Source organism: Lycium ferocissimum, chromosome 9 (genome assembly GCF_029784015.1).
Source record: "Lycium ferocissimum isolate CSIRO_LF1 chromosome 9, AGI_CSIRO_Lferr_CH_V1, whole genome shotgun sequence".
NCBI lineage: Eukaryota > Viridiplantae > Streptophyta > Magnoliopsida > Solanales > Solanaceae > Lycium > Lycium ferocissimum.
This window is the reverse complement of record NC_081350.1, coordinates 18,118,496-18,134,957: the sequence shown is the minus strand read 5'-3', so window position 1 is coordinate 18,134,957 and position 16,462 is coordinate 18,118,496. Positions and strand designations below refer to the sequence as shown.

The window sequence follows — 16,462 nt, the reverse complement described above, 5'->3', positions numbered from 1 at the left end:
TTTTAGAGTTATCAATTGCATTCAATGTATCTCTCATCGTCATAGATGGATTTGCCTTACTTGAAGGCACAAATACGGGTGCTTGAGGACTTAACTTACTCCTAGGAGGAGAAGTAATATGCTCCTCTTTCTCAACTGAATTTACCTACCTAGGAGGGCTCGTTTCCCCTGATTTTTCCTCCGAAACAATCAAATCATTTGTAAAATTAGCTTGCACAAAAGTATTATTTATCTCCACACAATGCTCCAAATTGAAATTTTTCAAGACTCTGGCCAACGGTTCAAAAACATTTTGAGTTGGTAGAAATAAATTAGGATCGAGCACAACTGAACATTTCCTCGCACCCTTTCCTCGACTTGGAGAATTACTTTGACTAGCCGAGGAACCAATACGACTTCCCCTCGAATTTTTGTGTGCAATCAATGTCCAATTTCTAGTTCCATTCTCGTTTTCAACTTACAAAACATGCTGCCCAGAATATTCAGCAGCATTAACATCAACTGTATCAATCAGTTTTTGCCCCGAATCAACTCGTGACGCGTCGACCCCAACTCTTGGTGTTGCCTTTGCTTTTTCGATTACATTGCTATTTAATTACTGCCCAGATTCTTCCATATCAGTAGCACCAATATTAAGAGCCACTAATGGGCATTTCTCTACTGTAGCATGAGCTGGTTTTGACGCTAAAACAGTATCCAAGTCCGCCTCCACTGTGGCTGCATGATTTTGCAATGGAATCTCTGAAACACCTCCTTTTCCAGAAGCTAGTTCATGAGCAATATTACCTGTATCAACCTCCATTATGGCTGCACGGTTTTGCTCAAAATTGGAAGCAACCAAAGGCATCAATTCGATCAACGTTCGCAACTTCAGATTGTGCTTTCGCAACTTCTCTAACTATCGTCAACTGCTGCCCAGAATTTTGCGAAAGCACCTCTGAAACACCTCTATTTCCATAATTTTCACCTGATGCACAATTTTGTCATGTGGAGCAACCAAGCACTAGTTCCTCTCGTTTCCAAGTTGTTGGTTCCCTGATTTGCTATTCGACACACCACTCAAATTCGCGGCATTATTTTGAATTTCAAATAATGCATTACTAACAGTGGGACCGGAAAGATCTACTCCTTTTACTGCCTGATTAGTCCATTTTTTAAATTTTTTCCCATATAAAATTGTACGCAAATCACCCTGAAATTTTTCAACACTTCCATCTTCATCTTCCTCCTCAGCTTGATTGTTATTTTTATGTCTTTTCAATATCAGACGACGACTACCTTCATCATGACCTTGGTGCTTACAATAATTGCAACACAAAGGCAAATTATCACATACAATCTCCTGGAAAACCTCGACAACTTTACCAGATTTTCCATCCACGAACCAAAATTTTATACGATTTGGAAGCTTATCCATTAGATCAAGTATGACCTTTACCCTAGCTGTGCTAGGTCTTGACTTGATTTGAGTTGCTTTATCTATAGCTATTGGTTTCCCAATTGAGGACGATATAGACAATAGAGACTTCTTTGCAAACAAATTAGGAGATAAATCAGGTAAAGAAATCCATACCACAAAGATTAGTCGTTTCCTCTTTAGGATTAAATCCAATGGACTATGGCAATACCCTATATTGATGCTCTTGTCCATTGTAGAGAAGATAGTTAACTGAGCGAGATAAAGCTAGTACATAATCTTCATATTGGTCAAACCTCAACAAGATTTGTCTTGGAGCAAGTAAACTAATTAAACAATTGGCCTTGGTACCAAGATGTTTTGGCAGAAGTGACCATAAGTCCTTTAAATCTGGCGCTCCATGAGATAATTTAACCACCACTGCTTGATGCAATCCTTCTTCAATCGCAAAGTCTTGTCTTTCCTCCATTGAAAACGTGATGGTAGGTTCTCCATGAACTGTTTCAATTCATTTTAGTATAGTTTTTGTATTAACTTGGACAGATTGTTTAGGATTTAGGAGAGTTGCATAAGAAGTGGATGTATTAGGGGTTAGATTTGTCTCTCCCATAGCCAAAGGCTGGGGAGAGGGCGTTGCAGCCATGGCTGCTCTAAGGTTTCTCCATCGCTTGGGAGAGGAGAGAGGAGAGAGCGGTCCACTAGGTTTTTTTTTTTTTTTTTTTTGAAAATTTACCTAAGCCGTTTGAGAAAGTTCCTACTCTCTGTAACGTGATAAAATCCAACCTATTTTTATTAATAATGTTAACTCTCTTAAATAGAGGGTTACAGTTGCAAGAGTCCTAACAAATTAGAAATAACAAAAGTCCTATAAAACTGAACTAACAAAAGTCCTATAAAACTAAAATAACAAGAATCCTAATCCACACAGGGAAGTTTTATTCGACTAACAAACTAATTTAGAAAATATTAATTAATATCTATCCTATTAATTCTTGCGTCTGGAATATTTTTTCCTGACAAATGCATCAATAACGTAAGAAATCTATTCTCAACATGACATGGAACTGAGAATGAAACAATTGTTTCATACTTCAAAATTTTCTTTTTCTTCTCCCATAAGGCAGTAGTTCATTTGTGGTCCTAGCGAAACATTTCAAAGTATTCAAGTTAATTCTCATGTTTTTCAATTAACGATCTTACACAAACCATACATTTAATACTCTAATCCAGTTACAAACTACTTTATAGAGGTAATATCTCACATCCCAGCCCATGGAGGAAAATCTTGAAAAACAAAGCTCCCCATAAAGTGGTATGTTTAACTAGGTTGGTGGCTAACGAGGCTTGTCTAACCCAGGAAAACCTACAGAGAAGGGGATTATACATCTACGACATGTGTTCTATGCGAACAATAATACGAATATGCAAATCATCTTTTTCATTCACTGTAAATAAATCAATTGTATATGGAGCATGCCATTGAATATATTTAAGGTGAAATAGACCATGCCAAGAAAAATAGGAGCTTCTGGTAAGCTGGACTAAAGGGGGAATTGGGTAATGTTCGAAACTTGAATACCATAGAGCAATTGTATGGTGGGTGATTTACGGTGAAATCATTAATATTCTGAAGTAAGAAAAATGAAAGCATGCTCAGATAGATACAATTGCTTTTGGTGTTAAGTTTTTTGGCTGGATAATCAAATTCACAAGTAAATAGGAAAATGTAAGTTATAGGCTTCTTAATGTTAAAAAAAACACAAGAACAAAAAATAGCAAACGTCTTAAGTTATTGAGGTCAAGCTGAAGTACTTGTGGTTGTAGAAGTGATTCAAAATAAACAGCAGATATTGTTCTAAAAAAGATAGATTAAATTAATTGATTCCACAGTTAACGCAAACAAAATACCTTCAACCGTTACATCTCTAGAGAAAACCTAACTATAGGGAGTGTCTATTTTAACATCAAATGGAAGTAATAATCCTCCTATCCTTCTTAAATTCAGATTCAAATTTGGGATTGGATTGATGTTAAAATCATCATGAGGTGTTAGGTATACTGGTATAGCTCTTATAATCAGAAAATGATGTCTAAATCTATGCTCGATGATCAAAACAGAAGCCTCAACTAATTTGAAGCATGAATACACGAGGCAAACTTTCAGCTTTTAACTCACGACTATGCCATCAAGGCACTCAAAATACTTTACATTCATTTTGTGCTTTAGACATTATATTTTTGTGTTTCATTATATGTACTTTCGACTCGGCAAGCCAATATCAGTTGTCAAGACAAGAAGGCAGTAGAGTTTGGTACCTTTAAATGCTGGCATGGTCATAACTCTAGATCAACTATCATCTTCTTCAATGTTATCCATTTTTTAAATTTTGTTAGCGCTTCATTTACTTTCATTCATGGTTATTTTCTCTAACCGAGTGTGCTTTTCTTGCTTTTGCGCCTGCTACAGTGAACTTGTTCACTCTTTTGGATGAGTATATTTTACATTCAAGTGTGCACATTTATAGCTGACCAGCCATAGTGTTGCTCAATCTTGTTCACTCTTTTTCTCCAATATTGTTTGTGTTTCATATATTTTCGTTCATGATCATTTCATCCAACCACCTGAACTTTGTTGCATTCCCATCAATAAACAGTTAACTTAGACAAGAATATTGTGAAACTAAGACTGTACTTGTGCTGTCGACCAGTCATCATCTTCTTCAATTAGCTAGTTTTATAGTCAATTTTCCTTTGTGTTTCATTTATTTTCATTTCATCCAACCACCTGAACTTTATTGCATTCACATCAAGTACAATTAACTTAGACGAGTATATTTTGCAATCAAGAATGTACTTTTACCGTCAACTAACCATCATCTTCTTCAACTAGCTAGTCTTCTAGTCAACTTCACTTTGTCTTTTGTCCATCTTCATTCATGATCATATCATTCAACAGCATGAACTTCCTTGTTCTTTTATCAGCTATAGTAAACATGGATGGGTACATTACATGTCCAAGAATGCACTTTTAATTCAGAAGCACATGACTCAATCTAGCACATTGATGATATTTTTTACTCCCTCCGTTTTAGTTTGTTTGTCTTACTTTCGTTTTTAATCTATTTAAAAAAGAATGGCTCTTTCCTTTTCTGAAAACTCTTTAATTCCAACTTTCCACATGGCATGTTTATGATCACAAGATTAAAGTACATTTTGGTACATTCTACATATCTTTAATTTAAGACCACAAGATTCAAAGGTTTTCTCTACTTTCTTAAACTCTGTGTCAAGTCAAAATTAGAAAAACAACTGAAGCATAGCAAATTATTTGATAAGTACATAGCACAGTGGAAACATCAAAACATATTGAGCTTTTAAATGATCTTCTCTTTCTTCCAAAGCAGCACTTCTGACCGAAGAGATTCTACTTCTACAGCAGTTAAAACTACCTGCAAATCATGATAAACTCAGTGTTAATTCACAAAGATAAAGAATACGAGAACAAAGAACTAAGGAAGTACCAAGTTAGATTGTTAGATGATAATTGATAAGCACAAGATTAGTATTAGGATGGGGACTTAATAGTTCATCCACAAATGTGAATTATCAGAGATAAATTCCTATCTGCATCTCAGAATCAGGATGATTTAAAATTATCCTGAGATGTTGTTTTGAAATTATCATGATAAACACACACTTTTGTTTTGAAATTATCATGATAAACACACACTTTCTCAAATATCAACTTGTTTGAAACCTGTTCTTCAAGCTTTCGTATGACTAACTTCACAAGGGAGGCCACACCCTTAACAAATAGTAAAACGATATCAGAGTACATTAAGTATCAAATAGGATCCAGCAGAAAGAAATTTGCTCAGTATTCTTTCACCATCTCCATACCTGAGGTATATCCTCATTCTTTCTCTCAATGCTATCATCTAAAATATCTCTCAACACCGAAAAGTGAATGAGTGGAGGCACTCTGAAGATAAAAGTCGATTAAACAAAAGAAATCTAAAGAAGGTATAAATAGTATAAAAGAAAGGGATAAGTTAACACCAAGTGAAGACCCATTCCAGCTTCACCTCTAAGCTGTTTAGTTTCATCGATTCTGAGATCTTAGCAGCAAAACTGTGTTTTGATTGAATTCCATCAACCAATTTTCTCCTAGTAAGATTATCTGAAAATTAAAGCTCTAAGTAAGTGGGAGAAGTAAATCTTCAGTGGAAAAGATTACCATCAATGACTAATGACTTAAAATATTACATGAAATCAGTACATCTGACACAGATAAGAGGGAAAAGAATCCATAAATTCTGCACAAGAATTTTTCTGATGCACTATTTTTTGCAAATTTCCATGATAATTGTTTGATGAATTAACCGACACCAGCTATCAAGTTGGGAAAAGGGCTCAATCAAAACCTGAATGGGAAAACTAGACCGAATTTAAGATCCTTAAGTGAGGGCTTCTCTGATGTAAGACTTTACAGCTTGTTTTACATTTCCAGTGTTCAGCCAACTAACTAAAGATATAATCAAGAAAGAAAAAGAAAAGGAAAAAAGGAAACAGGAGCAGAAGGAACATTATAAATCTTCTGGAACTAGGCTTTAGTTTTCCCCAATGGTCAAATTCTATTTATTACATTGTTAAAACAGAGGAAAGAAATTTTCCATAGTTGCATACTATAGGGAAAGGGCTGAGAATATCAAAAACTTGAGATACTGAAAGATATGGAATAATTTACCTTCTGCAACCCTTTGAAGTTAAGAATTCCACTTAAACTAGCTGAGTCTCCATTTTCAATTGCAGCTTCTGGATTGTTTGCAGGATTACTGCAGAGAGCACTACTAGTAAGCAAACAACAATAACAATCCTCAATATCTAAATCACAAAACTAGAAAGAGATACTTACTCATGGAATGAGGGTGTAATCCAAGTTAGCGGGTAAGCAGGAATTAGGGACAATTCAGGATAACAATCTTCAATTTCTTCAGTTTCAATATTGTAAGTCCCCGTATCTCTTTTACCGCATTCCATTCCAAAATGATCATACCAATCATCGGTAAAAATATCTGATTATGCTCGACTCCTTTAAATTTGGAGGAGTCGATGGAAATTGGTCCATTACGGCCCAAAAATATGGCCGACTATCCCAAGGTATTGATCTCCTTCTTCACTTCACCATTGATTATATCTAACTCAAACAATTTAAATTCAGTGTTCTTGTGAGAATGATGAGAAGACCATTCCTTGCTCTTTGGACCATAATAACGGGCAAATCAGGTTACAAGTAATAGTGAACCCGATATGTCAACCAGATAGAATTGCATTGAGCGGTCGTCATGCCATATATGATCCTCCAATTGCATAAGCAAGCGGGGCTTTACTACTCTTGGCTGAGGCCCCGACCCCGGAATATCTAAAACTCAATTTTACTCGACCATGACACACAATAAAATTGACGTCGCCAAAAGCCAAAGTATTAATATTTCCATGTCCTCCAAAGTACGAAACCAATAGTACATAATCTGATGTAAGAGAAGGACTAGAAGATAAGATAGCGTTGTCCATGCAGCTCCAGCTTTCGTGTGGAGCCAATAAGTTTTCTCGCAAAGGAAGTGGAATTTGGGTACCGGGCAGGGGCGGCTCAATACAATCAGCGGCCTAAATCAAACTTTAATAAGATATCATAAATATTTCTAGTAAAATTCGTGTATCTTTTTTTAAATTCGCTCTTTTAAACTTTCTAGATGCAAAATTATAAATTTATCCTTTTAAAAATCAATTCATTCAGACACTTCTTTTAATGGACAAATAAAAATAATTGGTGCAGAAAGATTAAGTTTCAAACGGAATATAAAATCATCATAAACAAGAAAAGAGGAGAACAAATGAACGGAAGAAGGAGAAATCAAAACCAATAGGGTAGGTATATATACTAATTAATAAAAGATAGGAACTTAACCTAATTTGCTCACTCATTTGAGCATCTCAAATTAAAATCTAAAATAAAACCATTTATTTATGATAATTAGAAAAATTATATATTGTATAAAATTAAAGACCATTTCCAAGTCTTTTTAAATATAAAAACTTACAATTTTCTTGTATAGTGACACAGTAATGCATTAAATCTTCTTTCCATATAATCTTCTTATAACCACTAAAAAATTGCTATACGTATAACAAAATTACAATTGTTCATTGTTCTCTTATATATAGTCATGATATTAGGAATGCAGTAAAATAAATAAAAAAATTTAAAGTTTTTAGTTAAATGATAGTAGAACTTTCTCTGCTATTTTAGATTTTTGAATTAAACTACTTAATTATTAATATCTACCAATAAGATTTTTGCCAACAAAAATCAAGGTGTTGTATTGCAACAAATGACTTGTACTTTATTAACTTGAAAGAAACTTTCCGAAGTCATATAATAAAGACATGCTATACTGACTTTTTACGGACAAAATAATAAACTATAAAACATGTACTAATAACTAGCTAATTATATAATAATAGCAAAAAACTTGAGGCCTTTGACTCTTGGGGGCCTAAAGTAGTTGCTTTAGTATCCTTACCCTTGAGCCACCCATGGGTATGGGAGAAAGGAAGCAACAAGTGCATTCGACCATATTCATCTACATCATCATCTTCCATGGGGAAGATCCATCCTTGTGATGGAAAACACTCTGCATTCATAGCTTCTGGGAGAAATATGTGTGAAAATTTCTACCTGCAAAGAGAGTAAACACATCCAAATTTCTTTTGTAGCAGCAATTCGCGATGGTAAGGAGATGTATGAATTGATTAGGGATCTGAATAGGAAGAGGACTAATTTAGAGTTGCGGCAAGGGTTCGTATTGACCTAAAGTATATACTACTGGCATGTCACAATTATGTATTATGATAGTTTTTAAGTTTTCAATAATCTGTTTAGGTCCTTTATGTTTTAAGTTATCTTTTATGTATTTGCTATTAAGTCCTTTGGATTAGTTAATTAGTAATTGTCATTCAGTCCTTGTAGTAATTGCTAGTTAGTCCTTAACTCTGTTATGGTATGTGGACACGTGTCCATCTGAGTCATATAAATTTTATATTGTGCTTTGTTGAAGGTATCAATAGAAAATATCAATTTCTCTCATTCTTCTTCTTTCATTCTCCTTCCTTCTCCTTCTTCATTTCTTCGACTGTAACTTGAGGACAATCTCCTCCTGTTACAAATGGTATTAGAGCATTGAGATCTAGCTCTTCCATCGACGATAATGTCTCAAACACCAAAATTTTAAGGTTTTATGAAGATTTGAGGGTCATTCGAACGCAGTTATCTGTTTTCATAACATATACAACTACGCAATTCGAATCCTTGGAGACTAATCTGAACTCAAACCATTAGTGAAATTAGGCAGTGCCACCACTGTTTTGGATGCATATGAAGTGGCTAAACTATATAAAGAATCATTCAGAGCCCTCGCCCCTTTTGTTTCAACCAAATCCCCTCATATCACTCATCCAAGACTACTAGCCATTACTTACCCAAGACATTCACAAAATACCTCAAATAGAAACCCTGCTGCTCCTGCAACCAACAATTAACAACCTCTAAGATTGGCTTGTCCAAATCAAAGACCACCAGCAACCAGAGCTCCATCCAAAACAAATGTCCATCCATCTAACCTAAAAGCCTTAAGAGAACAAGCTCTGTGTTATAGATGTAAAGAGAGGTATTATGTTATACCTCATATTTTCAGAGGAGCACTCGCCAAGCCTAAGTACAAGCACATGGAATTTTGATCAAGAAGGTTAACTTTCAGAATTAAGGAACGACATAAGTATTAAGCATATTTATGGATAAAGTGATATATGAGATTGTATATACCTATATTATAGTTATAAGGGTTTAAGATCATGTATAAGAAGTGTCAGAAGGATTCGAGGTCGATCGGGTGAAGAACGAAAATCTGGTCGAACTGGGTAGAAATGCCCTATGCATTCGGTCCAGGGGCTCGCGTTCGCGATGGCCATGAATATTCTAGACCATCGCGTTCGCGAGGGTCCCTCGTGTTCACGAAGGCCAATTGTTAAGTCAGTTCGACCGACTTTGGCACCCTATAGAAAGGGTAAAAACCCCCTTTTTCATCAGATTTTTCTCAAGAAAGCTCAGAAACCAGTTGAGGGGTGAGGATACCACAAAATTGAGTGAATTTCAAGTGGCGGAGTGTAGTTTATGTTCGGATAGCGCGCAGTTGTGATTGTAGTATCGTTTTGCGGTGGATTTCGATTTGGATTCTAGGCGAACACTGAAGATATTGCTATTTTAGTAAGAACAATGTATGAATCTCTTCCTATTGACATTAATCTTGGTTTCTTTACGGAGATAGAGCTGTTAAATAGTTATAGAATGATTGTGTTGGTAGAAATATGAGATAAGCACCATATAGGGTGTTTATGAAGTATTTTGATATTGAGAATATTATGGTTGATGTTGGTATTGTTGTTGTTGTTATTGGTTGCTGAATTGAGATTTCGAGCTAGGCATATAAACCGGGGAGGTGTTGCCCGAATTTCGGCAGGTTCTAGAAAGAGTTAATTTATAGGCTTAAGATAGGCACTTGATAGCGAGCCTAACAATAGTATGAATTCTCTTGATTGTAGATTGCGAGTTCGAGAAGTAGAAGTTGGGCGAATAGATAAGCTTCAAGGTATGTTAAGGCTAAACCCTTTCTTTCTAAAGGCATGATTCTTTTATTATAAACCTTTGTACCATATCTATAATATCCTTGCATCCACAAATGCTAGAAGTCTATAGATCTCATGATCCTTACGATATTATTGAGCTTATTCATGATCTTGAGACTATTCTTTGTGATTGATCTCACCTCATAATACTTGTTCTTTCTAAGTGAGATATAGCGATGACGATTCTATTTCTAATGCTATCTAAGTTCATGGTTCTCGATACTCTCATGATATCATCGATTTCATCTTACGATGGTTGATCCTTCAAGGAATGATATAATGATAATGCTAATGCTAATCATGATGTTGATTTTATATATGTATTTCTATGTATATATATGTATGTATGCCTTGCACTCCCACTGATCAGTTGGGTATAACAACGAGTCCCGAAAGAGTCGTGTACGGATAACAATGGGTCCCGCAAGGGCCGAGTACGGATGACACCGAGTCCCGAAAGGGCCGAGTACGGATATGACAGGGATACAGAGTTATATATATATATATATATATATATATATATATATATATATATATATATATATATATATATATATATATATATGTGACTCAACACATAAGGTACAGATGCATTGGTATCCCTTGATTATTATACCTATCTCCTGTCATCTTTTCACTCAGTCATGATCTTCACTACTGTGCTTCATGCTTTACATATTTAGTATATTTTTCGTCAATTCCCGCTTTTCTTCGTGGGGGGGGGGCTGCGTTTCGTGCCGTAGGCACGACACTCGCCTTGGTAATCCTCCGACTTAGACTTACGCTCGATTGCTTGGAGAGCTCCATTGTTTCGGAGCTTGAGTCATTTTGGTATAAATCCTTTTGATATAGACTTATGCATATTCAGGGGGTACGGCGGAGCCCTGACCCGTCATAAGTCACCTATTATACTCTTAGAGGTCTGTAGACATGTGTGAGTTGTATACATGTTTTGGTCAGCTATATCGACGTAGTTCGTTTTGGATACTCTTGTATATAGTGGCAACCTTGTCGGCTTGCATATTTGGTTATGTTTTGGTTAGCTGTGACTCCTTAGGGGACAGGTTCATTCTGGTGTATGACATTGCGAGTCTATAACATGCTTTTGCAAATTTCTATATTGCCCTTGGTTGTAGTCTGATTATATCTAGCAGGTTCGTATAGAAGTGTCCAGCTAGGGCACTAGTCATGGCCCATCGATCTGGGTCGTGACATATTATCCGGGTCACCAGTGCAAAACTAGAGCATTATATGCTATTGAAGGTGTAGAAGTTAAAGAGGATCCATAACAACAGGAAGAATTCTTGTATGTACCTGAAACTCTAGAAGAAACCCCCGGAAGAACAAGCAGAAATCTCTATAAATGCATTGGTGGGGTTGAGTTCTTCTAATGGTATGGTTTCAACCATTAAGATTATAGTTTATGCTTGAAAGATTCCTGTGATAGTGTTGATTGACAGTGGATCGACTCACTCATTTATTCATGCTCATATTGTCAAACTATTAAGGATGCCAATACAACCTATGAGAAAATCAATTAGGGTGATAGTTGCAAATGGCCAAGTAATGAGTTGCTAAATTGAAAGTCCATATTTCAGTTGGAAAATGCAAAATGAGCAATTCAATTTCAAGTTGAGATTGATGAAGGTAGGGGGTTGCGATACGATCCTCAGTATGGATTGGATAGATATGGTGGCAACAATCATTTTACACACCAGACCCCATAGCTTGAGTTTTATGTGTGATGGGAGGATGATCACAATATATGGTGAAAATAAGGATCCTAGAGTGACTCAAGTGGATACTAAAGAATTAAGGAGGATGTTGCATTGTGGTACTTGTTCAGTAGTGGCTGAGTTATCTATGGTGAACAATGGTCTAACTATGAAGGGATAGAAAGAAGTGCATCCTGACATTAACAAGTTGTTGAAGGATCACAGTATGGTGTTTCAAGAACCTACTGAATTACCACAAAAAAAAAGACTGTGATCATGTAATCAATATGATACTCAAAGCTGGACCATTCAACCTAAGATCCTACAGATACTCCTATGATTAGAAAAATGCAATTGAAACAATCATTGCAGACATGTTTAAAGCTCATATTGTAGTACCAAGTCAATCCTCATTTGCTTAGAACTTTTGGTCAAGAAAAAGGATTCAACATGGAGGTTATGTGTGGATTACAGGAGATTTAATAGCTTAACTGTAAAAAATAAGTATCCAATTCCCATGATTGATGATTTATTGGATGAACTGTTTGGGGCCACTGTATTATCCAAAGTGGATTTGAGAGCTGGTTACCATCAAGTAAGAATTAAAAGTGGAGAGGAAGTTAAGACTGCATTTAAGACCCGCCATGGTTTATGGGAATTTAAAGTAATGCCATTTGGATTGACAAATGCCACAGCAACCTTTTAGTCTCTAATGAATTTTGTATTTGAAGACCAAATGAGACACTTCATATTAATATTCTTTTATGACATACTAATATACAGTAGAAATATGGAGGAGCATTTGGTTCATTTAGACATTGTGTTGGAGTTGCTGATAAAACACAAGTTATTTGCAAAACAAAGTAAGTGTGAGTTTGGGAAATCACAAATTGAATACTTAGGGCATATTATCAATGGAGATGGTGTAATACTGATCAGGGCAAAGTGGTTGCAATGATAGAATGGCCACACCCTAAAATTGTTAAAGAATTGAGAGGATTCTTAGGATTAATAGGATATTACAGAAAATTTGTGAAAGGATATGCACAAATCAGCAAACCATTGACAAATTTGCTGAAGAAGGATGAGTTTCAATGGAATCCTGATGCTGAACGGACTTTTAATCAACTGAAAATAGCCATGACTAGTACACCAGTACTAGCACTTCCTGCCTTTAACAAACCCTTTGTGTTAGAGGTTGATGCTTGCAATGCGTGTATTGGTGCTGTGTTAATGCAAGATGAAAGTCCCTTAGATTTTATGAGTCAAGCACTGAGCACAAAGCACCAGGGAATGTCCATTTATGAGAAAGAACTAATTGCTTTGCTTCAAGCAGTGGACAAATGGAGGCATTATCTTCATTCCCATTATTTCATCATGAAGACTGATCACCTTAGTCTGAAATTCCTACAAGAACAGAGAATCACAACATCTCTACTATACAATTCTCATTGATTTCTCAATTACAACCTAAGTGGATTGAAGAAATATTGGAAAGTTACAAAGGAGATTCAGAAGTATTACAAGCTATAACCACATTGAGCAGTGATCATGTTCCTTCATTGAATACTTCATTAAAGCAGGGTGTATTAAGATACAAAGGGAAATCTTAGGTAGAAAAGAATGGTTCATTGAGACCATAGCTGAAATCTACAATTCACAATTCAGGGTTAGGAGGTCATTCAGGAGTTTGGGCAACATATCAAAGGTTGAAAGCAATTTTTTATTGGCTTGGTATGATTGAGCAAGTTAAGGAAATAGTACAAGAATGTGGCACATGTCAAAGGTGCAAAGATGAACAAGTTGCTTATCCAGGATTACTCCAACCTTTGCCTATACCTGAGAGAGTTTGGGAACACATATCCATGGACTTTATAGAAAGCTTGCCTAAATCAGAAGGAAAAGATTCGGTACTGGTGATAACAGATAGGTACAGTAAATATGCACATTTCATTGCTATTTCTCACCCTTTACTACTTACCAAGTGGCAAGAATATTCTTAGACAATGTATACAAAGTGCATGGTCTTTCTAAAAGCATAGTCTCAGATAGGGATAAAGTGTTCATCGGTAACTTTTGGAAAGAGCTTTTCAAGTTTTTGCAGGTTCAACTGTTTTACAGTTCTGCATACCATCCACAAACTAATGGGCAGACTGAAAGGCTCATTAGAGGTGTATGACTGGTCATAAGCCTAAAAAGCGGAATAAATGGTTGTCAATGAATGAGTTTTGGTACAACAGTAATTACCATGCTTCCTTGAAAATGAATCCATTTAAAGTGTTACATGGTTATGACCCTCTATAACTTTTTTTTTGAATTAGTTGCTCAGTATAACGTAGATGTTGTGGACCAGATACTCAGAGAAAGGCAGATTATGGCTAGAGTATTGAAGGAAAACTTAGCCAAATCTCATAATAGAATGAAGAAGAATGTTGATAAAAGAAGAACTGGGAGGGAAGGGGATTGGGTTTTCTTAAACTTCAGCCTTACAGACAAAGCTCTACTGTTGTAAGCAAGAGTCTTAAGTTAGCATCTAACTTTTATGGTCCTTATCAGATCACAAAAAAGATTGGACCAGTTGCATACAAACTTGCATTGTTGGCTACTGCCAAAATTCACCCTGTTTTTCATATATGTCAACTCAAGAAGAGAGTAGGAAAAGGCAGATTATGGCTAGAGTATTGAAGGAAAACTTAGCCAAATCTCATAATAGAATGAAGAAGAATGCTGATAAAAGAAGAACTGGGAGGGAAGGGGATTGGGTTTTCTTACACTTCAGCCTTACAGACAAAGCTTTACTATTGTAAGGAAGAGTCTAAGTTAGCATCTAACTTTTATGGTCCTTATCATATCACGAAAAAGATTGGACCAGTTGCATACAAACTTGCATTGTTGGCTACTGCCAAAATTCACCCTGTTTTTCATATATGTCAACTCAAGAAGAGAGTAGGAAATCAAGTTATCACTGCTATTGACCCTCCTATATATGCACCAGATGGACAACCTTTAGTGGACCTTGTTGTTGTACTTGACAGAAGGATGATTAAAAGAGGAAAGGCTACTACTCAGATACTAGTACAGTGGGCTAATCTACTACTAGAAGAGGCTACTTGGGAGGACGACTAGTTCATAAAATCTCAATTTCCTGAATTTAAAGCTTGAGGACAAGTCTTATTTTAAGGAGGATAAATTGTCACAATTATTGATGAGTCATGATACCTTATGTTTTGATGATTTGAAAAAACTTAAGGAACCCTAAGGAACCAGATATCTCATGTGCTACTATGTTGACATGCTCCTTGAAGAAACATATGCAATCAGTCTCACTACACAAGCTGCAGGATATGTTCATATATGAAGGATCAGATATGCTTTCAGGGGGGACCAGATGAGATCAGGTTCCCAGCAGGATATCTTCATATATAAAGGACAAGATACAGATTCAGAGGGATAAGATGAGATCAGGTCCCTAGCTATTGCTTGATCAATCGTAATAACCGTAAAGAGCGCCCGGTGATCGGTGATGTAGAGCGAACGTGAGAGTTGTTGCGGTCCGTTCAAGAACGGATAAGGGACCGAGTTCGTCGGATGAGAGACCGAGGTCCCCGAAGCGTTGAAGTCAACTCTATGGTTGTCGCCGGCCGACCCTATAGCAGTCTGATAGCATCTACAGCGAGAGGACCGAGGATGGGCTCGTCACTTCTTAACCCCTTCCTACTACATATACAACACCATGCTCAAATGAAGAAATATTCTTGCACAAATCAAATTGCTCCATCCTAAGTGCAAGTCTCCACCTTTCAAGATGCTCCCCAAGAACAAAGCCTCAACAACCCGAAAGACCAGATCCAAAATAGAGGATACTTTAGGTCCTTAGGTTGTTGAGTATTTATTCTTTTGTGTTAAATTGTAAACCTATTCTTCTCTAAACGGAAAGTAGTTGTAGGTATTCTAAATTCTCAAGATTGCTTCCACAAGCTCTTGAGTGGTACACTAGGTTAGAGTTAGTCTAGGTGTATTAGTATGTGGGTGGATAGAGTTAATCACAGTGTTGAATTCTCAAAGGGTGCCTTTGAGTGGTACACTAGGCTAAAGTTAGTCTAGGTGTATTAGTTTGCTTGGCTAGGGGTAGTGAAGTGTGAAGGTTACGATTGGGCTATTATAAGGATGAGGGTTTATGGGAGTTAATTCCTAGCTTACAATCGGTTGTAATTTGAAGTTGCTCGATTAGTAGAGTTGAAATCCTACTGGGGTAGGTGATGATTTTTAATCCCTTGAGTAAAGAGTTTTTCGCGTAAAAAATCTCGTGTTATTCTCTTACTGCACTGCCTGAGAGAACTGGTAGCAGCCAACTCTCTCTATATACTTTGTTTGGTGGACGTGTAGCCTCTATCAGTTATGTAATGTGATAGTTTAAGTTTTCAATAATTTGTTTAGGTCTTAATGTTTTAAGTTGTCTTTTATGTATTTGCTATTAAGTCCTTTAGGCCAGTTAATTAGTAATTGTCATTTAGTCCTTGTAGTAATTGCTACTTAGTCCTTAATTTTGTTATGGTATGTGGACAAGTGTCCAGCTGAGTCATATAAC

At 36.2% G+C, this 16,462-nt stretch overlaps 1 long non-coding RNA gene across 1 annotated transcript; it reads right to left on the bottom strand.

Annotated features, from left to right (window-relative positions):
* Positions 1 to 4,702: 4,702 nt before the first annotated feature.
* Positions 4,703 to 7,263, bottom strand: LOC132069265 (uncharacterized). Its single transcript, XR_009417718.1, has 3 exons — positions 6,333 to 7,263; positions 6,165 to 6,252; positions 4,703 to 4,862 (listed from the first exon to the last, which is right to left on the bottom strand). It is a non-coding gene; the product is annotated as an uncharacterized LOC132069265 (long non-coding RNA).
* Between the last annotated feature and the right edge of the window lie 9,199 nt (positions 7,264 to 16,462).